At 43.1% G+C, this 24,532-nt stretch overlaps 1 protein-coding gene across 7 annotated transcripts in view; it reads left to right on the top strand.

The window, feature by feature from the left end:
- Nucleotides 1-18,424: 18,424 nt before the first annotated feature.
- SYNE2 (spectrin repeat containing nuclear envelope protein 2) overlaps nucleotides 18,425-24,532 on the top strand; it is a 348,063-nt gene continuing 341,955 nt past the window's right edge. For all 7 annotated transcript variants that reach the window (XM_089522735.1, XM_089522729.1, XM_089522733.1 and 4 more), the window contains exon 1: nucleotides 18,425-18,481. The gene's annotated coding sequence lies outside the window, so the exon portion shown is untranslated. The remainder of the gene's footprint in view (nucleotides 18,482-24,532) is intronic.

Raw genomic sequence — 24,532 nt, 5'->3', positions numbered from 1 at the left:
AAGTAATGTTGTTATTATTAACTGTTGCCAAGTCAGCAGTGATTTATGTTGACCCTATGAATGAGAGATCTCCAAGTCACCCTGTTATCAAAAATGCTACTCAAGTCTTGCAAGCTTCCATGGCTTCCTTGATTCAGTCTATCCACTGTAATGCTCTTCTTCTTTTCCTGCTGCTTTCTACACTATTGAGCATTACTGTCTTTTCTAAAGAGTCCTGTGATCTCATAATATGTCCAAAGTATGACAGTATCACTTCAGCCATCTTGGTTTCTTGCGAGAGTTCAGGCTTTTGGACCCATTTATTTGTCTTTTTGACAGTTCTCCTCTGTCACCACATTGTAAATAACTTGATTATTTTCCTATCAGCTTTCTTCACTGTCCAGCTTTCACAGCCATGCACAGAAATCAGAAATATTATGGCACAGGCAATCCTGACTTTGGTATTTAATTATGTATCTGGTGATATATGCCAGATAATGCACCCTGTTATTTCTTTTACACCTTATTGATCAATGGCAATGAATTACTTTCTGAGCAATATAAGGTGGAATGGATTACTTTTCAAAGTAATGAGGCTTACTCAAAAATGCTTTGCCATTGCCTTCATCTGAAAATAGCCAACAGCATCTAGCATTCCTTGGCAGTGCCTCTGCCATGTAACAGGCCTTATCCTGTCAGGTTTCTTCACTTTTACAACCATACATAGAAATCAGAAGTATTATAACATGGCTGACTCTGAATATGGCATTTAATAATGTCTTTACACTGTCTTATATGGTCCCTTCATGGCTGCCTTTCAGTCTTTGGCTGCTGCCACACTGCAGAATTAGTGCAGTTTGTCACCACTTCAACTGTCATGGCTCCATCCTATGGAATCCTGGGATTTGTAGTTTGTTGTGACACCAGAGCTCTCTGTCAGAGAAGGTTAATGGTCTCACAAAACTACAAATCCCAGAATTCCATAGCATTGAACCAGGGCAGTTAAAGCAGTGTCAAACTACTGTTAGCCCTTTGTTTTCACGGGATCTGTCCCAGACCTCCCTGGAGAAAATGGAGGCTCGCGCTTATTCAAGCCCCATAGGCTTCAATGAGGCATGGCCCAGGCGCATGTGGCTTTGGCAGGTGCACTATGTTAAATAGCAGAGGTTGCCCCTCTGTGCATACTCAAGGATGTGAGTTAGGCGACTATACATTAATTCTGCAATGTTGATACAGTCTTTGTCTTCTGATTTCTTGCTTAGACTCTCCATTTTGGATAATGACTGTGCCGAGGTACAGTGTAGGAAGTCTTTAACTATTTCAATGTCTTTGTTACTTACTTTAAAGTTATGTAAATCATAACAAAATCCATGGATGCTCAAGTCCCATTAAATATAATGGGATAGCAAAATGATGCCCCTTATATAAAATGGAAAATCAATGTTTGCTATTTGGAATTAATACTTTTTTTAAAAAAATATTTTCAAGCCATGGATGCTTAAATCTGTGGATAAAAAATCTGTGGATAAAGAAGGCCAGCTGTATATGATGGCTTAAGTAAAAAACACACTGCAGAAATAATCCAGTTTGAGACTGTTTTAACTGCCCTGGCAAAATGCTAGGGAAATTCCAGAACTGTGCTTTTGTAAGACATTTAGCCTTCTCTGTCAGAGAGCTCTGGTGCCACAACAAACTGCAGTTCCCAGCATTCCCTAGCACTGCACCAGGGCAGTTAAAGTGGTCTCAAACTAGATAACTTCTGCAGTGTGTTTTGGACCTTAGTCCTCTGTGACACAGTGTATCTGAAGAAGTGGACTGAAATCCATTAAAACACATGCTAAACTAAAACCAGTAGTCTCAGAGTTGCTGCTAGATTCTTCTTATTCCCAACATTTTTTTCTTATTTCCCTTCTTTTATGTTAATATGGACCAATATGGCTATCTGTTTGAAAACAGGTGATTTTTAAATGCTGGTGATTTTATTTTAAATTGCCCACTAGATGCCACTGTTGCTAATGGAAAAATCAGCAAATAGACTGTGGCATCCTTAAGGCAAAACAAACAAACAAACATTTAAAAAAAAAAGTTTGTTTAACATTCTTCCTTTCTCCTGGGATGGGATCCAAACCAGTTTATATTAATTTAAAACAAGATTAAGTTAAATTCTATGATTCTTAATTTACAAAAGTTTTTAAAATAATTAAATTTCAGGATTATTTTTAAAATATGGTTGTTGTTGTGTTCCTTCAAGTTGTTTCCAACTTATGGTGACCCTAAGGCAATCCTAACGCTCATTTTGCTGGGGTGGACAGTGTGTGACTTGCCCAAAGTCACCCAGTGCACTTCCATGGCCAAATGGGGAACTGAACCCTGGTACTGCACTTAGGAAAAAAATGATGGGAGACACCTGGCTCAACAAGACTACATGTGAAAGGGATCTAGGATTCCAAGTAGACCACAAGTTGAACATGAGTTCAACATAAAAAGGCCAATGCTATTTTAGGCTACATCAATAGAAGTATAGTGACTAGATCAAGGGAAGTAATAGTGCCACTCTATTCTGCCTTGGTAAGGCCCCACCTGGAATACTGTGTCCAGTTCTGGGCACCATAATTGAAAAAGGATGTTGAAAATCTGGAGCATGTCCAGAGGAAGGCCACCAAAATGGTGAAGGATCTGGAAACTATGCACTGGGAGGACGGAGGAGCAACTTAGGGAGTTGGGGATGTTTAGCCTGGGGATGAGAAGGTTAAGAGGTGATATGATAGCCCTGTTTAAATATTTGAAGGGATGCCATATTGAGGATGGAGCAAGCTTGTTGTAGGCTGCTCTAGAAAATAGGACATAGTGCAATGGATACTAACTATATCAACACAGGTATATAAATATCAGTATACTGAATACATTAATATATCAGTATGAGGTTGAAACATGCATAGTGTTTATTATGTATGATTATGTTGTTTGTGTTCAAGGTGTTTCCAACCTATGGTGAACATAAGGCAAATCTATCATGGAGTTTTCTTGGCACATTTCTTCAAAGGAGGTTTGCCATTGCCATCCTCTGAGGCTGAGAGGGTGTGACTTGCCCAAGCAGGTCACCCAATAGGTTTCATGGCCAAGCTTGGAATCAAACCCTGTTTTTCAGAGTCATTGACCAACACTCAAACCACTACGCCATGCCGGCTCCTTGTATGATAGGTACTATGCACTTATTGTCATATATAATCATTTTGTGTCATTTATTATAAATATCCAGGAAGCCATTTGGTTTGAAATTTTTTGTGACTATAAATGTAGTTAAATGTGTCTGTGTACTGGTGCTTGAACTCATTTTACTAGACTATATACACACCACTGTCTTTGTTGACCTTTTGTTAACTTGGTTACTAGGATCAAGTTCCCTTTGTGTTTTCCCAAGTATATTACTTCTTCTTTTCCCTAAATACAAGAGGGAAGAACAGATGAATAGAAAGCCCCTGCCACTTGCTGTGCTACAAAACTCTAGGGAAATGCAATAAACAATTGTCCCTTTCTCCACTTAGCAGGAACCAAATTAATTGGCTTTTGCTGTTTACTCCAACCCCAAATGAGCCATCTCAGTTTGCCCCATGTAACTGGGGTGGTGGATTTGGCAGAGCCTGGAAAAACTGCTTCTTTAGTGTTTGTGGGTAACTGACACTTTTTCAGCAGTGGCAAGCCTCCTCTGAATAAATCTTGCCAAAAAATAATAATCATAGGATAGGGTCATCATAACCTGGGCTCCTAACACACTACAGAATTAATGAAGTTTGACACTGCTTTAACTGTTACGGCTTCATCCTGTGTAATCCTGGGATTTGTAGTTTGTTGTGGCACCAGAGCCCTCTGATGGAGAAGGCTAAATATCTCACAAAACTTCAAGTCCCAAAATTCCATAGCATTGAGCCGTGGCAGTTAAAGCAGTGTCAAACTGCATTAATTCTGCAGTATAGATATAGCCTTGAAGGCACGTAACAGCAACTGGCAAAGGAGTCAGACAAGGCTGCATCTTACCAGCCTACTTGTTCAACTTATATGCAGGCTTGGACACAGAAGAAGGAGGAGTGAACATAGGAGGAAGGAATATCATCAGTTGCAGAAGCAGGGGGGAACATGCAGTGCCACTTTATTGGAACCATTGTGCAGTACACATCCAGATGGGCATTGTACATTTCACATCCAAATGCACATTACTGTTGTAGATTTTACATTTGTTTGCACATTCAGTGGCATGGTGTTGCACTAATGCACAACGCTCATATACTTCCTTGAATGTAAAGATACAGCCCATCTCCTTAATGTTGGATCTCAGTCAATGTGTATGTGTACACAAATTAATGAGACAGACAAGGTGATTTCCAACAATACCTCCTAAATAAATATTATGTACAACTTTTAGAAGACTAGAAGGTCTAGTCCTCTTTATGTTAATACTTCTAATACTAACAGACACATCGTAATTACAGCATTCCTGAAGAGCTGTGCATTATTCGCTTCCGGGCGCAATATAAGGTGTTGGTGATGACCTATAAAGCCCTAAATGGCTTGGGCCCAGGATACCTGAAGGACCGCCTCTCCCCATACATTCCGTCCCGCACCCTCAGAATATCTGGGCAGCAACTACTTAGGGTTCCCGGGGCTAGGCTTGTCTCCACTACCAGGAAGACATTCTCCATCGCCGCCCCGGCCCTCTGGAATACGCTGCCCATAGAGCTCCGCTCGGCCACCTCCCTGGCCCAATTTAGAAGGGATCTAAAGACCTTCCTTTTCTGCATTGCATTCCCCGACTAAAATCCAATGGGCCTCCTTCCTCTTCACTGGCAAGGGGATTGGCTAATTCGGGGCTTTTCTGTTCTTCTGTTTTTTAATGAATTTGTATGTATTGATGTATTTTACCATTGTCTTAACCTGTTGTTAACCGCCCTGATCTGTTGGAAGGGCGGTATATAAATAAAAATTTTATTATTATTTATTATTTATTATCTCCTAGGTAAAGGCATACCTCAGTTAACAAAGTCTCTGACAAAGAAACTAATTTTCACAAAGTCCTATTAAGTCCACCCAGTTTCCCTTGTCTTTTGTCTAGCTGGAAGTATTTGGCAGCTTTGGCATTGGGAAGATAGTGAAGGAGGACTGGAAAAACCACAGATGGGGGTTGCAGCAGTGTGTCTGCACAGACAATATAATTCAAGCTTGAGTTGGAAAAGAATGGGATTCTAATGTAGCTGTATATGGCTGTCTACAACAGGCAAGGTAATGGTAAGTAACTCCAGCATCACTTTCTAAGCATTAATGAAATCCAAAACAGAGATAAAAGAGGAGACCAGATAAGGCTGCCTTACCAGCTACCAGCAAACCGAACCTACGCTTGGGTCACACAATATACCGAAAACCCACACATACAGACCGATACCTGCACAAGAACTGCAACCATCACCCAGGACAAAAAAGAAGCACAATCAAAACACTGGTAGACCGAGCAAAATGCATCTGGGAACCCCACTTCTTGGAAGATGAACTGAAGCACTTGGACTGGGCTCTACATGTCAATGGTTATTCCAGCTCAGACATCGGAAGGGCTGCCAGGCCCAGGAAAACCCAGAAAAGTGAAGACAGCAGCCACCCAAAGGGAAGGTATTTTTACCATACATCAAAGGAGTCACAGACAGAATAGGCAAAGTGGTGAGGAAGCACAACCTTCAAATGGTTTACAAACCGACCAAGAAAATCCAGCAAATGCTTCACTCAGCCAAGGACCAGAGAGACCTTCTTACAGCCACAGGAGTTTACCGCATACCATGCAGCTGCGAGAAAGTCTACATAGGGACCACCAAACGCAGTGTGCAAACAAGAATCAAGGAACACGAGAAAAACTGCAGACTGGGCCAGCCAGAAAAATCAGCAGTAGCAGAACATGCCACAAACCATCCTGGGCATAAAATACTGTTTGAAAACACTGAAGTTCTGGACCATGCCAACCACTACCATGTCAGGATGCACAGGGAAGCCATTGAGATTCACAAACATCTGGATAATTTCAACTGGAAAGAAGAAACCTTGAAAGTGAACAAAATTTGGCTACCAGTCCTGAAGAACAGCAAAATTAGGACTCAGCAAATGCAAATGGGAAACCATTCAGAGTCAGGGGCTTTCCCAGCAGATAATTGATCACCAATTAGCAGACATTAATCCTTGTTTGCATTAGCGTCCCAGGCTGAGGCCAGCCACCAACACAGAACAATACACATGCAAATCACTCCGGCATTCCCAGGCTCACAATGTGTGTGTGTGTGTGTGTGTGTGTGTGTGTATATATACACATACACCTAACTGTTTCCAGGCAAAGCATTGTCTGAAGATGCCAGCCACAGATGCTGGCGAAACGTCAGAAAGAAACTCTGCTAGAACATGGCCACAAAGCCCGAAAAACCCACAAAAAACTATGGATGCTGGCCATGAATGCCTTTGACTTTAAATCCAGGATTAATCCGGGTTAAATTTCCATGGTTCACACACATCCTGAAGGCACCCGGTTAAATTCCAAAAAGCCCACTTAATCCACGATAATCAATATTTTCCCCTGTTTTTTTTAAAGATCTGCACCATCGGTAGTGTGAATAACTGATGTGAATAGACCCAGGATGAAACGCTGCACACCCAAAATGTGGTTTTGAATGTATTCGCAATGTCGGCTCCATCTTTATTTGAATATTTGCACATATGAACAACCGAACTCGCAGAGATGCACACTGATGGAGTTCCATAGTGTGAATAACAAATCCAGAATGGAATACATGAGTAAAATGTTTCACATGTCGTGCTAAAACAAAACGACTTGTGAATGACGTCCCTGTAATCAGCAGGCAAAGGAGCTAAACTAGCAAATTGCTTCCAAGTAGATTGTGGAAAAAGTCATCAGGGTTATCTAGGGTATCATGCAAAGCCAGGGAAAAACAATGTTTGGGAACAAAAATCATGACCAGGAGCTGCAGTATTGCTAGGCCTCTCATCCTGCATGGATTTACAGCCTCAGGCAACAAGAGCTGGGAGCTTTCCCAGCTCTTGCACTGTTGCTAGTGTTTGTGAAAGGTTTGCCATCAGTCCACTGGGAAGTTTTCCAGGTCCTACACCTGTGCTGCCAGGGCGGAGGCAACAAGAAAAGCCATTAGTCACAAATTCTGATTGCTTCCCTCCAAATGGAACAATGGCCCTAAGTGCATACACCCACTGGCTCCCCCCCCCCCCCAAATCCTCTCTAAAGCTGCCAGAATGAAAACTGGTAGAATTCAAAGATATAGCCATGTTAGTCTAAAGAATCAGTATGCAGAGAGATCTTGAATAATCTTTGAGACTAACTGAAAGAAGTTGGCAGCATGAGCTTTCGTAGACTTCAGTCTATTTCCTCTACTAAATGCATCTTAGGAAGTAGATTGAATTTTATGAAAACTCACACTGCTAGCTTCTTTCTTTCACTTAGCCTCAAAGGTGCTACAAGATCTCTCTACAGAGTGAAAACTGGAGAACTTTAATGGTTATGGAGGAAAAGGATTTTCAGCACCTGTTGCTTGTGACCTGGTTTCATGACAAGCAACACCTGCTGAAATTCCCTCTTCCAAATAACAATTAATGGTACAGAAGACCCATAAGATGACCAGTTGGTCCACTGTAGTCTTCTTTTCTCTTGCTCTTTGCATTTTGCCGTGCTGGTCCTATGCAAAGTGAACACACATGCAAACTGCTTCACACTGAGCTAGTGGGCCCAGACAACAATGAGAGGGAAGGAGGTGGTCACCTAGATTTTAATGCTGTATACTGCCTAAGAAACCTGTGTGTTTTTAAGCAAGAAGGAAATATATGAGCTCTAAACATAGATGAGAACTCACCATTTTCTCTCCTTCCCAGCAGGAATTGTTAGGTGTGACATGCTACCAGGACACCTACATCTACCAGTGACTCACTGAGTGACTCATTGAGCCTGAACTCTCCCTCTTAGAACTGGGGCCAAGTTCCTACATTGGGACTGCATAGCATAGAGCTCCATGTGTGCAACTGCACATTGATTACACAACCTTTGTACTGAATGGGAACGTTGTCTAGCGTAAGTATATATTTCCTAACATTGTTCCACTAAGACACCACTTTCAGAAGTAAGGTTTTGACAGTGTCTGGTCAGAGTACCAGTTGCCTGTAATGGATTTCAGTTCACTTCTTCAAATACACTGATGTGTCATAGAGGACTAAGGTCCAAAACACACTGCAGAAATAATCCAGTTTGACACTGGTTTAACTGCCCTGGCTCAGTGCTAGGGAATCGCGGGAATGGTAGTTTGTTGTGGCACCAGACTCTCTGACAGAGAAGGCTAAATATCTCACAAAACTACACATCCCAGATTTCCGTAGCACTGAGCCAGGGTAGTTAATGCGGTCTCAAACTGGACTATTTCTGTAGTGTTTTGGCACATAGAGTTGGAAGAGACCACAAGGGCCATCCAGTGCAATCCCATTTTGTCATGTAGGAAGACACAATCCAAGCACTCCTGACAGATGGCTATCCAGCCTCTGTTTATGTTTATGATGTTATTTTTTGGATCAGCCAGAACTTGGAAAAGGTTTCACAGGCCTGCAAAATTCATTCAAAAACTTTCTAAAAAATGTGTGCTAAATCAGATTTGCTCCATCATGTACAGCTTTTTCACAACTTTCTTTGATATTTATCTGTTGCATTATGTGACTGAATGAAATGATCTTGCAAAGAATTATCCTGGAAAGAGTAAGACAGGGGTTGAAGTCTTCTAGCATACTTTCAGAACACTGTGATTCACTGATGTGAAACACAAATATCCCTTCAAAACCACTAAAAGAAATCATGCTGGAACATCAGCAACTGCACTTAGTCAAAACTGAGCAACAATTTAATTCCTAAAAACATTAAATGTGTGAAAAAAAACTGTGTGTGATATGACACTTTTATTGTGCTTTTAAAAAATTGAGCACCCAAAAATACATGCAAAGCTGTTACAATACTGGGGTGGTGGGAATCACAGGCATATAATATTATTTTTTAAAGACAACTCCTAGAATCTTGGCTGGGGGATTCTGGAAGTCATAGTTCAAAGATTAACTTTTCTAGGTTCTGTAAGATCACCCCAGGAAAGATCCCATAGTCTCCAGGACTAGCAGTGCCTGTCTCTCCCTCAGCTTCCCACAATTATTTGCCATAAGAAATGCTGTTCTTATTAGTCATTCATAGTTACTAGGTTTTCCAAATAGATGTAAAGATTTTGGGAGGGCTGTAACTGCCAGAATTCCAAATCCATGTGGACTTGGGAAAATTTCCTTTTTTAAATTTAGTTTTGCAAAATCTTCCAGAATGGGGTATATAAGTCCCTCCATCCGAAATAAATTTCCCCATGGTCTGGTGGTTTCTCTCAAGGGGCTGCATTTCTTGCCAGTTTGCTGATAGGCAGCAGGGCTGGTTACCATTAGGCCAAATGAAGCAGCAGCTTCAAGTGGCAAATAGTGAGGGGTAGCAGTGGCCCAACTTCTGGTTATTTCTCCGGTGGTCTTGGCAATCCCCTTTTGATGAAGAAGAAAGCTAAACTATAGTTGTTCTTGTATATATAGCCCACCTTTCTCCCAAAAGTGGGACTCAAGGATCCCTGGTGGCACAGTGGTTAAATAATACAGTTAAAAGTATTGCAGTCACGAGTTTGTGAGTTTGATCGCAGAGCTCCAGGGTTGACTTGGCCTTCCATCCTTCCATAGGTTGGTAAAATGAGTACCCAGCTTGTTGGGGCAATTGACTTATAGATTGTAAACCACTTAGAGAGTGCCGAGTTCACTATTAAGCGGTACAGAAATGCAAATACCATTGCTTAAAATTTAAAAATAATAATACACCTAAAAGCATACAGAAGGTGAAAATTAAAATGGAATTATACCATTCACCATACTAAAGTAATTCAAATCTACATTTACAATGATGTGACTAGATCAGCACAGTAGAAATAATGTAATTTGACACTGCTTTAACTAACATGGCTCAATATTATGGGATTCTGAGATGTGTAGTGTGTTGGTCACCAGGACTCTCTGATAGGGAAGGCTAAGTATCTCACAAAACTACAAGCACCAGAATTCTATAGTGAGTCATGGCAGTTAAAGTGGTGTAAAACTGCTTTATTTCTGCAGTGGAGACCAGGGTTTGAATCCTGACTTAGTCATGGAAACCCACTCCGTAACCTTGTGTAAGTCACAGTCTCTCAGCCTAAGAGAAAGACAATGAGAAACCCCCTTTGAAAAGGCTTGCTAAGAAACCCTATAACAGGGTCGCCTAAGCAGAAGTTGACTTGAAAACACAGAACAACAGCTTAAACTATTTGCAGAGGGATGATCCTTCCAAATACCAGCCTGCATACCAACCCAGCTGATCAAACTGTCATTGAGAGAGATTAAAATTGTAATAGTGGGAAACGGGGATTTTATTGGAATTACCTGAAACAGTACCACATTTGATTTAGTAGTTTTCAGGTTTTTATCATTATTCTTTGCTGTTGCGTTATCTGATTTGACTGGGCTTACTTGTTATCCAATAGTGTACACCACTTGAAATGTTTGCAAAAGCAGTTTATGGCTGTTTTCTTCATAGCAGTACCATTGTTTGAACCTGAAAGTCCCAGTCTCACTTCCTCAGTGTAGCCTGGTAAAAAAGTTCATGGTACTATAAAATTTAGCTGCACAGCTTCCTCATTTTAATATAATTTAATTGGTTTCAGGATTCTCTGCAGAGGTATTTTACACTTGTGTGATTGCTTTGCAATATGGGACAAGCCCTTGGAAATGAGGAATATCCGGCAACCCTATTTGCCTCCAAGGCTGAATTTTAATTAGTGAACTTTAATTGACTGTCCAATGTAGGAATTAGTTGCCTGAAGCCAAAGAAAGAGACAAAAGCAAAAGTAGAAATGTGACATTGGATCTGTTCATGGGAAATAGCTCGACTTTCAGAATCATAGAATTGGAAGAGGCCACAAGGGTCATCAAGCCCAACCCCTTGTCGTGCCAATCCCCAGCCAAGAAGAACTTAGAATTTAGTTCTGTGGACTGCAGATCCCAGAATCCCCCATTAAGCACAGTCAGTGGTCCAAAAATATACTATCTATCCAACCTTGGTTTTGGATTTTGCACATGGACGACACAGCTCTGTTATGTATTCTGTGATGGAAAATGCAACAAATAGCAACCCAAGATCTAATAATAGAGGGGGAAGATTTCCCATCACTCAAGAGGGATCACACTACCGTGAAGCCTTCCTCTTCCTCTAACCAGTAAGTCGTGCTGTTCTCCGAAGGGAGAAGCAGGAGATACAAATAAAATTTATTATTATTATTTATTTATTTGACATCAATTTACAGCTTTTGCCTAGTGCATCACTTAAATTTACTCTGCAGCTCTTCTGATATGGGGATTGTCATGTTTCTTGGTGCTTCTACTCTCAGGCAGCACAGGAGACATGTGCTAGAAAGAAGGAAAGAAAAGGCAATGGAGGCTAGGAGCAGGGTGGGAATGCTCCATTTTCAGTTCCTCCAGAGCTCCAAATGGCTGTAGTGGATTGGGATATTATTCTGCATTGAAATTTTTTTCTGCTCACAAAATGCTGTTTTCTGTGCAAAACAACCATGTGCAAATTCTGTGCAGAATATATACGAAACTGCAGGATCCATCCTACAAGACCAAAGACAATACTAGAATTAGAAAAGAAAATACTCTGCCCTAATACTGGGACTTGGTGGGAGACTGAAGACGGATAAAAGCACTTCTTCACATGGCATATAATTAAACTGTAGAATTCACATGGAATCCTTAAAATTAAGTGGATAGAACAGGAAAGAGCAGTGATTACTAGTCCAGTTATGTACCACTTTCAGTATCAGAGGCAGTACCAGAGACATTGCGGGGGAATGTCAGATGGAGGGTAGATTTGGAGTAATGTCCTGCAGGTGGGCCACTGTGTAAACAGAACTAATGCTAAATAGATCTTTGGTTTGATCCAGATGTTTTGATCATCCATTCTCACATTCCTGTCCCATCTGCTGTGCCACCTGGGAGTTGAAGTCCAAAACATCTGGAGACTCTAAGGCTTGCTGCAAGGCAGCTGCTTGCATTATTATGCATGCAGCTGAGGGAATAGACTTTGGTCTACAAACGCTCATGCTGCCAACTTCTTTCTTTCAGTTAGTCTCAAAGGTAATACAAGATCTCTCTACATACTGATTGCTTATTTAAGGAGGAAGGGTATGCAGTAGTAATCAAACTCCATGTTGGGGAAGGTGTATTCTGAGGCAAGTTTAATAATTTAGAGTTTTGGGTTGTTGTTTTTTGTAGAGACAAGCCACTAGAATCAAAACTCAGGATCTGGTAAGACTAGGTGTTTATGGCCTGCCTTCTGCATTCCTTTGAATACCCCTATTCATTAAGGATGTATTTTTTCACTATGTAAAGTCGAAGGCTTTCATGGCCAGCATCCATAGTTTTTTGTGGGTTTTTCGGGCTATGTGGCCATGTTCTAGCAGAGTTTCTTTCTGACGTTTCGCCAGCATCTGTGGCATCTCTGAAGACGCCAGCCACAGATGCTGGTGAAACGTCAGAAAGAAACTCTGGTAGAATATGGCCACATAGCCCAAAAAACCCACAAAAAACTAATTTTTCACTAATTTTCTTCTTGAAGGAAGTGACAAGTAATTTTAATAACTATCTTTTGCACTGTGAGAAAGTCTTAGAAAACTGCACAATTTTCAAAGATTTTTTTTGCATTTTGGGACTTATTCTATGGAAACTTTCCATGCAGTATTTCGGTGCAGAAAACAGCATTTTCTGCATAGAAAATAATATTTATATAGAAAATTGTTTCCTGTACAGAAAATGCTGTAACTGGGGACTGCACACACGTTACCCCCCCCCCCCCCACACACACACACAGAAAATAACATTTTCTGTTAAAGTATCAGCATATTCAGCAAAGAAAATATTATTCTGCACTGAAATCTTTCTTCTCAGAAAATGCTGTTTTCTGTTCAAAACCACCACATGCAAATTCTGTGTAGAATAGATACGAAACTGCAAAGATTTTTATTACACCAGGATCTACTCATCAAGGTTCTCTATACTCAGGACACATATTCTCTGACCATTTCCACAATAGTCTTTCCATCCCTGTTACTCACTCATTCATCTGTAGCCATGCAAGCAGCATACAGCCTGGGCTAAGATTTCAAAGATCTCAGGCAGGCATTAGACTCAGAAAAGTTACTTTTCCCCAGAATCTCCCAGGCAGCATGGCCACATGAGCTAGGAAGATGCCAAATCTCTCTCTCAAATCATAAGACACAGAGCATGGAAGAGTTCCTTTGCTGGACTGCAATTCACAGAATGCCCCAAGCAGCACAGCCATGTGAATCAGTACTTCAGAGATTTGCCTGGCACAAGAGCTATCCAGAAGTTGGCAACACTACTTACTCTTTGGACTACAACTCTCAGGATCTAGGACAGCCACCTAAAGCAAGATTTCAAGGGTTATTCACACTGTAAAAATCCTGTATTGATGAATTTGGGTTGAACCTCTGTTGGTCACACATGCCCCAAAGGCACTCAAGGTTTTTGGGGAGGGGACTGCCAAAACCCCACTTCATCCAGGATAATCGATATTGGGTTTCCCCCTGAATTTTAAAAAGAGATCCATGTTGTTGGTAGTGTGAATAACCAATGTAAACAGACCCGACTAGACCAGGTATAAAATGTTGCTTCCCTTGAATGTGTTCCAAATGCATTCGCATAGTAGACTCCATCGTTATTCAAGTGCTGGCACATGTGAGCAACCAAACTTGCAAAGATGCGCATCGATGTGGTTCCATAGTGTGAATAACAAATCCAGAATGCATGAGTGAGATGATTTGCATCACTGCACTAAAAAAACAAAACAATGTCTCTTTCTCTGGAGGCCAGCCACAGTTGCTGGTGAAACGTCAAGAAGAAATTCTTCTAGAACATGGCCACATAGCTCAAAATCCCACAAAAAACAATGTCTGAATGACCCTTCAGTCTGCCCCAAGGCTGGCTGTAAGGGTTTGGGAGTAATCTTCCAAAACTATTCACTCCAGGTTGCTCAAGTTTTAAACTGCTGTGATTTGGAGAGCTGGTGACTGAGGGAAGTTTACAGGGCTGTGACTAGGAAAACAACAGTAGCTGCTGGATCACATCCCAATGATGAAAACAGCAAAGCTGCCACCTGCTTACACAGAGCAACCAGAGTTCCTGTACCTCACCCTCCTGAACAATGGGAAACCAGAGCCACAGTCTATGACTTCTTAAGTAAAGAGTCTCCTGGGGGCTGATGATCCACCTTCACCAAAGTTTGGCAGCGGTGTTACCTAACATGCCAGTGTCCCAAGAGGGCACCTACAATCAATATTTAATAGGGGAAATTTATTAACTCAATTAAAGTTGCTGAAAGGGCCTCGACAATTATCTATACTGGTTGTGAGAAACAGAACTTTAGAATACAGAATGCAAGGTCTAAATGTAGATTTATTTGTCAAAGGGAATTATCACTCACACAAAAGCACACTCTCACACACTCACAAGAACTAAGAACATAAAAGGTGGTAGCAGACAGGGACTTTAGGGACTGCAGAGGGTCATACTGTACTGCACTGATTCCAGAAGTGGGGAGAAATTGTTTATTTCTCTGGGTGATTTTGTTTGCTGCCACATGTGCTCTGGTGACTTCTGGTGATGCAACTAATTCTTCTGTGCGCACACGCAAAAACACAATTCCCAAACCATCAGCGGGATTTACACACATCTGTGTGAAAACCAAATGTGCGTGCTACCCTTTTTCCCTTTAATAATGAGCCTCTAATGTGTTATTGTGTTCTGTGTGTGAAAATAATTTGTGCTTTTGGCCATCTGTCAAGGGTGCTTTGATTGTGTCTTCCTGCATGGCAGAATAGGGTCGGACTGGATGGCCCTTGGGGTCTTCCAACTCTATGATTCTATTCTAATAAACAAATAACATTGTGTAATACTGCTTTAACTGCCATGGCTCCATGCTATGGAATCCTGGGATTTGTAGCATTGTGAGCCATTTAGCCTTCTCTGTCAGAGAGCTCTGGTGCCGCAACAAACAACAAATCCCAGAACTGCATAGCACTGAGCCATGGTAGTTAAAGCGGAATCAGCATTGAAAGCACCCAACAAAAACCATAACCCACCTAAGGTTTCCCTAGGTAAGGGATACTCATGAGGTAGTTTTGCCAGCTGACAGGACTGGGCACCCAAATCACCCCCTTTCCTTCTCTGTCCGCAGCTTAGGGGTGCTCCTTGACTCGTCGCTTCACCTGACAGCTCAGGTAGATGTGACAGTCAGGAGCACTTGTTATCAGCTTCGGCTGATACGCCAGCTGCGCCCCTTCCTGGAGCAGGGAGACCTTGAAACAGTTGTACATGCGCTGGTCACCTCTCGATTGGACTTCTGTAATGCGCTGTATATGGGGCTACCCTTGTGCCAAGTTCAGAAACTTCAACTTGTACAAAATATGGCAGCCAGGTTAATTACAGGTACTCGTCGTACCGACCACATAACACCGGTTTTGAAATCCCTTCACTGGCTGCCAATTAGTTTCCAGGCAAGGTACAAGGTGTTGGTGATTACCTTCAAAGCCCTACATGGCTTGGGTCCAGAATACTTAAGAGACCGCCTACTTCCATACTGTCCGTCCCGCACTCTAAGGTCCTCGGGGAAGAACCAGAGGGCCTTTTCCATCGCAGCTCCGAAGCTATGGAATGACCTGCCGAAGGAGATCCGTGACATTTCTACTCTTACAGCCTTTAAGAAGGCTCTTAAAACGGATCTCTTCCGGCAAGCCTTCCCTACCTAGTTCTACTCCCCATTTACTGTGACTTATGTCACTCTGTCCACCAATTCTTCTCTTAAATTTAATGAGAAGAATTAAATTAAAATTAATTAAAATAAAATCCTTGCCTCAAGAAGAAGAGCCCTCCCTCCATGACATCATCATCAGACCTGGGAGGGAGTGAAAAAGAGAGGCCCAACTTCCATCAGGCCTAACTGTGAATGTACTCACTTCACTCTCTTTAATTTTATTGTATTTTATTTTATTATCTTTATTTTTACTGTTGTAACCCGCCTGGATTCCTTGTGATTGGGCGGGCTATAAATAATAATAATAATAATAATAATAATAATAATAATAATAATAATAATAATTATGCCCACCGGAAACATTGGAGACTACTTGCCCATAGGGAAAGATTGCAGGATAGTTGCCCATAGGAAAACATAGGGGAATACTTTCCTATATAGAAACGTTGAAGGTTACTTGCCAAAAGGGAAAAAAAAGAGGATCCCAACAATTATCGTCCAGTTAGTCTGACATCGATACCAGGAAAGATTCTAGAGCAGATCATTAAACAAAGAGTCTGTGAACATCTAGAAAGCAATTCCATAATCACAAAAAGTCAACACGTGTTTCAAAGAAGTCATGCCAGACAAACCTGATCTCTTTTTTTGATAAAATTAACAACTTGTTATATGAAGGGAATGCTGTGGATATAGTATATCTTGATTTCAGTAAGGCCTTTGACAAAGTTCCCCATGATATTCTTCCAAACAAGCTTGTAAAATGTGGGCTAGACAAGGCAACTGTCACATGGATTTGTAATTGGTTGACTGACCGAAGCCAAAGGGTGCTCAACAATGGCTCCTTTTCATCCTGGAGAGAAGTGACCAGTGGGGTCCCACAGGGCTCTGTCCTGGGCCCAGTGCTATTCAACATCTTTATCAATGACATGGAGGACAAAATTGGGAGCATACTTATTAAATTTGCAGATGACACCAAATTAAGGGGAGTAGCTAATACCCCAGAGGACAGGATCAAGATTCAAAATGACCTGAACAGACTAGAAAACTGGGCCATAGCTAACAAAATGAAATTCAACACGAGAAATGTAACGTACTGCACTTAGGGAGGAAAAACGAAAAGCACAGATATAGGATGGGGGACACCTGGCTGAATGAAACTACGTGTGAAAGGGATCTAGCAGTCCAAGTAGACCATAAGTTGAACATGAGTCAACAATGTGATGCAGCAGCAAACAAGGCCAATGCGATTTTAGGCTGCATCAATAGAAGTATAGTGTCTAGATCAAGGGAAGTCATAGTGCCACTCTATTCTGCTCTGGTCAGGCCCCACCTGGAATATTGTGTTCAGTTCTGGGCGCCACAATTCAAAAAGGACATTGAGAAACTGGAGCGTATCCAGAGGAGGGTGACTAAAATGGTGAAAGGTCTGGAAACCTTGCCTTATGAGGAACGACTCAGGGAGCTGGGGATGTTTAGCCTGGAGAAAAGAAGGTTAAGAGGTGATATGATAGCCCTGTTTTAATATTTGAAGGGATGTCATATTGAGGAGGGAGCAAGCTTTTTTTCTGCTGCTCCAGAGACTAGGACCTGAAGCAATGGATGCAAGCTACAGAAAAAGAGATTCCACCTCAACATTAGGAGGAACTTCCTGACAGTTAGGGCTGTTCGACAGTGGAACAAACTCCCTCGGAGTGTAGTGGAGTCTCCTTCCTTGGAGGTCTTCAAGCAGAGGCTGGATGGCCATCTGTCAATGGGGATGCTTTGATTGGGATTTCCTGCATGGCAGAATGGGGTTGGACTGGATCAGGGCCCTTGTGGTCTCTTCCAACTCTACGATTGCATAGTTGCCCATAGGGAAACACTGGGGCATATTTCCTGATAGGAAAACATAGATGAATACTTGCCCAGAAGAGAGAAACTTTGGGGGCTCCTTGCCATAAGGAAGCAGAAGGGGATACTTGCCTACATGGAAGTCATGAAGGGAAAGACTGGAGGGAGGTTGCTGATAGGAAAGGCAGGGGAATGCTTGCCGATAAGGAAGGCTGGAGGTTCCTTGCCCTGCAGGAAGACTGGGGGATGGTTGACCATAGGGAACCATTGGGGAATCTTCTTCTCTGGGGAAAGATGGGGGGATGTGTGGCTGTAGGGCAGGTATTCTGCCCCGTGTCCCTTTGGGGAGGCGCTGCCGTCGTGTCCCTTGTCCCTGCTGCTCCACGTGCTGTTTGTTTGTTTGTTTCCTGGCCATAGAGGCTGAGGGAAAGGGGCCTCTCTGCTCTCCGTCCTGGGCTTCTCCTCCTCCTCCTTCCCTGAAGCTCCGGGGGCGGAACGGGCCCCAGGCCCAGCAGGGAGGAACGGAGGGAGGGAGGGAGGTCCAGGCCCTGGGAGCAGGAGCAGGAGGAGCAGGAGGAGGAGGGCGGAGTTTGGGCTGCAGGGCGGCGAGGGCGGGGAGGCCGGGAAATCGGGAGAAGGCGCCCGGAGCCTCCTTCCTCCTCAGGAAAAGCGCGCCAAGGCAAGGCGGAATTCACCCCAAACCCGGACAAAGTGAGTCTCTTGTCCTTCGGGGAGAAGAAGGAGGCAGAGGGCGGCTGCGGCTGCGGATGCTGCTGCTCTGGTTGTGGTTGTGGTTGTGATGGGCGCCTTCCCCCTTGCCTTCCCCTCAGCAGCAGCAGCAGCAAAGGGTCTCCTTCCCTGCCGCCCTGCCGAGGCCAGAGCCCCCTCCAGCCGCAGGGACCCAGGCGCCTCTTGCCGGGCGGGAGAGGGGCTTCCATGCCTCCTCTTGGCTCTTCTTGTATTGCTTCCACAGGACTCTTTTCAGGCCATATGTACATATACAGGCCCTAAAAGAGTTCATGTCTTTGTGTGTGCAGACAATATCTGAACCCTTTCAGTGGCACTTTCTTTGCCTGAAGTGCGTCTTGTCTCTCTAGTACTCTCCATAGGATCGGTGTAGTCTTTATACTCCTCCTTGCATTGCTTGCTTTCAGCCTCGCGGGGTCCTGCTCCTTTCTTTCCCTGAAGCGCTGCCACAATTGTCTCAGGGAACAAATAGGTTCATAAAAGGAAGTCGGGACAATGAACACATTGAAGTAAAGGGTGGAGACTACTTTGGACCTCACTTTTGGGGGCAGATATTGGGTCGTTGTTCTTGCTGTTCACGAATGTCTTCAAGCTCTTTCCGTTTCACAGGGTTTTCTTGGCAAGGCTTGTTCAGAGGATGCTTCCCTCTGCGGCTGAGAGAGTGTGACTTGGCTGAAGTTGCCCATTAGGTTTGCATGGCTGACTGAGAGGAAGCACAGCCTGCTCTCCAGAATCACAGTCCAGCGCTCAAATCACTGCTCTGCGCTCGGCCTTTATTTGGAGGTCTCTTCATATGTTTTGAATGGTGTTGTGAGAGGCTTTGAGTCCCAATTGGGGGGGGGGGGGAGGGGGAGTAGATAACAACAACAACAACAACAACAACAGAGTAGTTGTGCTGGAAAAGAGTGCTGAGGATCCCATGGACAGCCAAAAAGACAAACAAATGGGCCCTAGAGCAGATGCAGCAAGAAACCTCCCTGGAAGCCAAGATGACCAAACTGAGGCTGACATACTTCAGACACATCATAAGAAAGAAGGACTCAGTGGAAAAGACAATAATGCTGGGAAAGGTGGAGGGAAGTAGGAAGAGAGGATGGCCACATGCCAGATGGAGGGACTCTATTAAGGGGGTCACTATGGGTTTTATGGGGTTGCAGAAATTAAGCAGAACAGTGGAGGACAGAGGGTCTTGGAGGTGTCTCATCCATGGGGTCGCCATGAGTCCAGATCGACTTGAGGGCAGTTAACAATAATAATAATAATAATAATAATAGGAAGCTCACACCCCCAGGACCAGTGGATCCAGAGAGAAGGAGCCAAGTGGCTGAAAGAAAGCCTCTTGGACATCTTCCTCCTCCTCCTCCTCCTCTCTGGGCAGGAGAGCAGCCAAGGCAACTAGGAGTATCTGAAGAGCTCTGCTGTCCCTTCCTGGGCAGGAAAGGATCAGGTGGGGAAAACAAAATCCTGAAAAGAAGGAAACCCTTGGAGAGTCCAAAGAAGTACCAAAGTTTGGTATTGGGGGCACAGACAGTTGTGGGGAACGGCACTGGAAAGTGGGGGGGAGAAGAGCATTCTTCAGGGCGGCCAAGTGTCCTAACAAGGCACTGCAAAATGTAGGGCATTCAAGAAAAATGGGGGCATGACAAAACAAAAGCTAAAAGCATTAATATAAATGTGAAGGCGAGGGCTTTCATGGCTGGCGTCCATAGTTTTTTGTGGGTTTTTCAGGCAATGTTTCTGTGTTCTGGAAGAATTTATTCCTGATGTTTTACCTGCATCTGTGGTTGGCATCTTTACCTCTGAAGATGCCAGCCACAGATGCAGGCGAAACATTAGGAATAAATTCTTCTTGAACACAGCCACATAGCACCAAACCCCCCCCCCCACCAAAAACTATGTAACTTAATGCAATTCTTGGTCATGCTGAAAATGGAGGGCATTTGGGAATTCCTCCTCGGCAGAAGGTTGAAATGTAAGACAGATAAAGGGGGGACTTCTGGTCACCCTGGCTGTTGTTAGAATACAGCTATGAGCTCCTCTGAGGAATGAGAAAGGAGGGTGAGGAGAGGGAATCACACTCTTTTAGGGTTGGTAGGTTGAAATGCCCTGCCTGGCAGCACTGCCTCCCTCCCTCTGGAGCAGGAGGTGAAGGGTGGTTATTAATTCTTCTCCTCAGATGGCTGTTTGGGGTCCTTTGGAGTAAGACCCTAATTGGGAAAAGACTGGGCAACCTGGAAAGGGATGCCTTTTCTGAATCTCCCCTTCTGTGGTGAGGCCCTCCCTCCTTTGCGCTTTGCCTGCGCAGCTTGGATTGGCTGCTGCCTCTACCTGGCGGTCTTTGTTGTCTGGAGCCGCCTTTGTTCTTTCTCCTCTAAGTGTCAGCTCCACCTTTTTCTTCTTCTCTTATACAGTATATTATATATTCTCCCCGCCAGCTCAGAAAACCTCAAGCGGAACTCCTCCAGCCCTCTCTGCGAATGCTTCCTGGCGGGAATACTTTCTGAGCAGAGCAAACCTTCCAGGGTTTCTGGAGCAGGATGTTGGAAGGAGCCAGAACAACAGCAGGAGCAGTGGCAGCTGTGACATTTTGTGATGCGAGGTTGTGGTTTGTTGTTTGCATCTTGAGGAGCCTTTGTAGGTGAGAGATGCTGTGAGACAGTTTGGTGCTGTAGGGCAGACAGTTGTGGGGAAAGTTGTGTTGTGAGTTGTGTACTAGGAAGGTAACATTGTTAGAGTACAGCTATTAGTGCCTCTGAGAGTGAGAAGGGTGGGATCCATTTTTTGGGGGTGGGTAGGTTGAGAGCCAGGGTAATGTAGTGGTTTAAGGGTTGGATTGCAACCCTGGAGACCAGGGTTCGATTCCCACTCAGCCATGACACCCACCAGGTGACTTTGGGAAAGTTACATGCTCTCATCTTCAGGGGAAGGTAATGGCAAGCTTCCTCTGAGAAACTATTGCTAAGAAAACTCCATGATATGTTTGCCCTAGGGTTGGCATAAGTTGGAAATGACTTGCAGGCACACAACAACAAAAGTAAGGGGTGTATAATGAAGAAGGAAGGATACCTCTGCTTTTTGGAATGGGAGAATTTTCCTGTTCAGCCATGGAAACCCACTGGGTGACCTTGGGTAAGTTACAGACTCTCGGCCTCATAGGAAGGCAAAGGCAAACTCATTCAGAACAAATTTTCCCAAGAAAACCCTGTGAAACGTTCACCTTAGGGTCACCATAAGTCAGGAACAAGTCGAAGACACACAACAACAACAAAGTTGGAGAGCTTGTTTCAGATATTAGTAAGGATGTTTGTTGTATAGATCAATTTAATAAATGTGTGCCGTGGAGACTCCCCTCCTGACAACTTATTGTTGTGTGCCTTCAAGTCATTTCTGACTTTTGGTGACCCTAAGACAACCCTGTTATGAGGTTTTCCTGGCATGATTTTTCAGAGGGGATTTCCTTTGCCTTCTCTGAGGGTGAGAGAGTGTGACTTGCCCAAGGTCACTCAGTGGGTTTTCACGGCTGAGTCGGAGTTTGGACCCTGATCTCCAGAGTCACAGTCCAATGCTCAAACCACTATGTTACAGGCATCATAGGCTAGAACTATCCTGCATATCAATTAAACTGTGGACTAATTGTTTTAAAGATATGCTAACCTGTTTTAGTATAAAAAGGAGTGGTAGGAATAGGAGAAAAGAAGAAAGAGGAATCTTGTAGTGTCCTTATAGCTAAAAGATATATTTTAGGCATTACCTTTTGTGAATTACTGTGCAGTTTCTCAGGTGCACTGATGTAATATAACATTCAGCTAGAGAGTCAGTGTGGTGTAGGGTTGAGTGTTGGACTATGACTTTGGGGGATCAGGGTTGAAATCTCTATTTGGCCCACTTGAGTCTTGAGTGTTGGACCTTTGGCAAGTCACACTGTCTCTGCCTCAGAGAAAAGCAATAACAAACCCCCTCTGAAGATATTTTGCCAAGAAAATCCCATGATAGGTTCACCTTATGTAGAGAACTCTTGTAGCACCTTTGATACTAACTGAAATAAAGACGTTGGCAACATTATGGTTGCTATTAAGTCAGAAACAGCTTGAAGGCACACAACAGTAGACATACACACATAACAAACCCCCCCCCCCCACACACACATTCAGATGCAGATGAAGACAAGACCATATCTATTTTGTGCAGGAACGAATTTCAAAAGTGCAAAGTAACTCATAAAATATGGTATAGCTAATAACATTACAAAGTCAAAGGGGGACATAAAAGACTTCAGAGTTATGACAGGTACAGAACCTCTTTTCATCATACATTTTGTGAAGTATGAGACATGTGGTCTGACTATCTTTCATTGTGTCAAATGGCTTCTTGTTTCTAATTCTGGGAGGGAAAATATAGAATGAATTAAGGTTAATCATGTTTCACATAAACATAGGGGAGCTGAGTCTACCAAGGTGTGACATACACTTGATCTGTGTACTAAATTTAACAGGATTCTTGAACCCAGGTACAAATCAGAAATGAAAACAGGTAGGGATTCTCACCAGCATCTGAACAGGTGTACATACAGTGTGAAAATTGCTAGAGTATGTTACAAACTAAATAACTGAACAATGTACCATGTTTATTTACATTTATAACACCTTTTTGTAAATACACTCAGAGTGATATAAGACAGAAACAAAGTCACAAACATTAAAGCAGAGAATTAAAAACAGAAAAACTACAAAACTACTGAAACAATTTAAAAGGTTAAATTAAACAGATGTGCTTTAATACTTTTTCTTTGTATGGCTGTTGTTATGGACTGTATAAACCAGCGGTTCCCAACCTGTGATCCGAGGAGCCCTTAGGGCTCCATGTCTACTTCCCAGGAGCTTCGTGGTTGTTCCAGTAAAATGAAAGATTAAAAATTGAATGAAATTAAAGAATAAGAAACAAAAGGTAACACTAGTCCTAAACATCATTAACTTGTAAGACATAGGCTAGGCCTCTTAGGGTCCCCACCATAGAAATTGATTCTAAAAAGTGCTCCACAAGTCAAAAAGTTTGGAAACCCCTGGTATAGACTCTCCCATTTCATTGGAGCTAGTCTGGTGTGTTTGTTGCAAATCAGTTCCTGCTCTAGAAAGATGAGACACAACACATACAGAGTATGTGTGTATGTATATGTATGTGCCTTTAAGCCACCTGTTGACTTGTGACGACCCCGTGAATTTCATATAAGATACTATAATTGTTTGAAGGGAGAATGGAGGAGAAGGAGAGTGGACAGAGAAAGGAAGCTGGTGAATGACAGAGTTGAAAAAGACCCCAAGAGCCAGTCCAACCCCCTGCCATGGAGTACACAAAGCACTCCTGACAGATGACCATCCAGTCTTTATTTAGAAACCTCAGAGGAAGGAGACTTCACCACTCTCTGAGGCAGTGTGTCCCAGTATCGAACAGCCCTTACTGTCAGGAATTTCCTCCTAATGTTGAACTGGAATTGCTTTTCCTCTGGTTTGCATCCATTGCTCTGGGTCCTGTTCTCTGGAACAGCAGAAAACAAGCTTGCTCCATCCTCAATATGACATCCCTTCAAATATTTAAACAGGGCTGTCATATAGCCTCTTAACCTTCTCTTCTCCAGGCTAAATATACCCTGATCCCTATGCCACTCTTCATAGAGCATGGTTTCCAGACCCTTCACCATTTTGGTTACTCTTCTCTGGACATGCTCCAGGTGGTGGAGGAACTTGCAAAATCATAGTTGGTGATTCCTGGTCATTGTTCTCCAGTGGGCTACTAGTGGCCTTTTACTTAATTTCCAAAGTCTTCATGATTGGTTCAGATCTCTGGCAAGAGCTACCTATTCTCCCTCTAGCAATACAGTGTTCAAGGAGCTAAAATGTATCTATTATTGTTGTGTGCCTTCAAGTCCTTTCTGACTTATGGCAACCTTAATGTGAACCTATAATGGGATTTTCTGAGACTGAGAGTTTGTGACTTGCCCAGTAGGTTTCCATGAACCTG

The sequence above is a fragment of the Sceloporus occidentalis genome, unplaced genomic scaffold, assembly GCF_023333645.1.
Source record: "Sceloporus occidentalis isolate IW3139 unplaced genomic scaffold, rSceOcc1.0.p SCAF_4, whole genome shotgun sequence".
NCBI classification, from domain to species: Eukaryota; Metazoa; Chordata; class Lepidosauria; order Squamata; family Phrynosomatidae; genus Sceloporus; species Sceloporus occidentalis.
Note: the sequence above shows the minus strand (reverse complement) of the source record. Positions and strands in the feature narration are given on the sequence as shown.